Below are 3,091 nucleotides of genomic sequence, written 5' to 3' on the forward strand. Positions count from 1 at the left end.
TGGTTAGTGCTAGGGAGGGCGTGGTTAGTGCTAGGGAGGGCGTGGTTAGTGCTAGGGAGGGTGTGGTTAGTGCTAGGGAGGGCGTGGTTAGTGCTAGGGAGGGCGTGGTTAGTGCTAGGGAGGGTGTGGTTAGTGCTAGGGAGGGCGTGGTTAGTGCTAGGGAGGGCGTGGTTAGTGCTGGGGAGGGCGTGGTTAGTGCTGGGGAGGGCGTGGTTAGTGCTGGGGAGGGCGTGGTTAGTGCTAGGGAGGGCGTGGTTAGTGCTAGGGAGGGCGTGGTTAGTGCTAGGGAGGGCGTGGTTAGTGCTGGGGAGGGCGTGGTTAGTGCTGGGGAGGGCGTGGTTAGTGCTGGGGAGGGCGTGGTTAGTGCTAGGGAGGGCGTGGTTAGTGCTAGGGAGGGCGTGGTTAGTGCTAGGGAGGGCGTGGTTAGTGCTAGGGAGGGCGTGGTTAGTGCTAGGGAGGGCGTGGTTAGTGCTAGGGAGGGCGTGGTTTGTGCTAGGGAGGGCGTGGTTAGTGCTAGGGAGGGCGTGGTTAGTGCTAGGGAGGGCGTGGTTAGTGCTAGGGAGGGCGTGGTTGGTGCTAGGGAGGGCGTGGTTGGTGCTAGGGAGGGCGTGGTTAGTGCTAGGGAGGGCGTGGTTAGTGCTAGGGAGGGCGTGGTTAGTGCTAGGGAGGGCGTGGTTAGTGCTAGGGAGGGCGTGGTTAGTGCTAGGGAGGGCGTGGTTAGTGCTAGGGAGGGCGTGGTTAGTGCTAGGGAGGGCGTGGTTAGTGCTAGGGAGGGCGTGGTTAGTGCTAGGGAGGGCGTGGTCAGTGCTAGGGAGGGCGTGGTCAGTGCTAGGGAGGGCGTGGTCAGTGCTAGGGAGGGCGTGGTCAGTGCAAGGGAGGGCGTGGTCAGTGCTAGGGAGGGCGTGGTCAGTGCTAGGGAGGGCGTGGTCAGTGCTAGGGAGGGCGTGGTCAGTGCTAGGGAGGGCGTGGTCAGTGCCAGGGAGGGCGTGGTCAGTGCCAGGGAGGGCGTGGTCAGTGCCAGGGAGGGCGTGGTTAGTGCCAGGGAGGGCGTGGTTAGTGCCAGGGAGGGCGTGGTTAGTGCCAGGGAGGGCGTGGTTAGTGCCAGGGAGGGCGTGGTTAGTGCCAGGGAGGGCGTGGTTAGTGCCAGGGAGGGCGTGGTTAGTGCCAGGGAGGGCGTGGTTAGTGCCAGGGAGGGCGTGGTTAGTGCTAGGGAGGGCGTGGTTAGTGCTAGGGAGGGCGTGGTTAGTGCTAGGGAGGGCGTGGTTAGTGCTAGGGAGGGCGTGGTTAGTGCTAGGGAGGTCGTGGTTAGTGCTAGGGAGGGCGTGGTTAGTGCTAGGGAGGGCGTGGTTAGTGCTAGGGAGGGCGTGGTTAGTGCTAGGGAGGGCGTGGTTAGTGCTAGGGAGGTCGTGGTTAGTGCTAGGGAGGTCGTGGTTAGTGCTAGGGAGGGCGTGGTTAGTGCTAGGGAGGGCGTGGTTAGTGCTAGGGAGGGCGTGGTTAGTGCTAGGGAGGGCGTGGTTAGTGCTAGGGAGGGCGTGGTTAGTGCTAGGGAGGGCGTGGTTAGTGCTAGGGAGGGCGTGGTTAGTGCTAGGGAGGGCGTGGTTAGTGCTAGGGAGGGCGTGGTTAGTGCTAGGGAGGGCGTGGTTAGTGCTAGGGAGGGCGTGGTTAGTGCTAGGGAGGGCGTGGTTAGTGCTAGGGAGGGCGTGGTTAGTGCTAGGGAGGGCGTGGTTAGTGCTAGGGAGGGCGTGGTTAGTGCTAGGGAGGGCGTGGTTAGGGCTGGTCTCTGGTTGGATTGGTTCCATTCGGGCAGGGCGAGTGTCAAGAGCACTGCAATTGTGGCCGTGAAACCCAAACTATCGACTGGACGGTGAACCCAATGTGGTTGGAACTCCCTCGACAGAGGGGGGGATAATTGCCAAATCTACACGAACTCTCTCTCTCTCTCTCCTGAAGTCCTCAAGTGGCTGGCAGACCTTGACTCTGGCATTGATCTCCTGGATATACACAAAGACTCCTTTACTTATGAAAGAGTTAAGTTCCAGACGTCGATTTCAAACACGTTGTACGGCATTTACACTAAACACGGGGAATGTTTTTAAAAGTTGTATAATCTCCTGTAGATGTAGAGGACACTGGTTCTTCACGTTCTGCAGATGTAGATGCCACTGGTTCTTCACGTTCTGCAGATGTAGATGCCACTGGTTCTCCACGTTCTGCAGATGTATATGCCACTGGTTCTTCACGTTCTGCAGATGTAGGTGCCACTGGTTCTTCACGTTCTGCAGATGTAGATGCCACTGGTTCTCCACGTTCTGCAGATGTATATGCCACTGGTTCTTCACGTTCTGCAGATGTAGATGCCACTGGTTCTTCACGTTCTGCAGATGTAGATGCCACTGGTTCTTCATGTTCTGCAGATGTAGATGCCACTGGTTCTTCACATTCTGCAGATGCCACTGGTTCTTCACGTTCTGTAGATGTAGATGCCACTGGTTCTTCACGTTCCGCAGAAGTAGATGCCACTGGTTCTTCACGTTCTGCAGAAGTAGATGCCACTGGTTCTTCACGTTCTGCAGATGTAGATGCCACTGGTTCTCCACGTTCTGCAGATGTATATGCCACTGGTTCTTCACGTTCTGCAGATGTAGATGCCACTGGTTCTTCACGTTCTGCAGATGTAGATGCCACTGGTTCTTCATGTTCTGCAGATGTAGATGCCACTGGTTCTTCACATTCTGCAGATGCCACTGGTTCTTCACGTTCCGTAGATGTAGATGCCACTGGTTCTTCACGTTCCGCAGAAGTAGATGCCACTGGTTCTTCACGTTCTGCAGATGTAGATGCCACTGGTTCTTCATGTTCTGCAGATGTATATGCCACTGGTTCTTCACGTTCTGTAGATGTAGATGCCACTGGTTTTTCACGTTCTGCAGATGTAGATGCCACTGGTTCTTCACGTTCCGCAGAAGTAGATGCCACTGGTTCTTCACGTTCTGTAGATGCACAGCGAGGGAAAAAAGTATTTGATCCCCTGCTGATTTTGTACGTTTGCCCACTGACAAAGAAATGATGAGTCTATAATTTTAATGGTAGG

Source organism: Lampetra fluviatilis, chromosome 3 (assembly GCF_964198595.1).
Source record: "Lampetra fluviatilis chromosome 3, kcLamFluv1.1, whole genome shotgun sequence".
NCBI classification, from domain to species: domain Eukaryota; kingdom Metazoa; phylum Chordata; class Hyperoartia; order Petromyzontiformes; family Petromyzontidae; genus Lampetra; species Lampetra fluviatilis.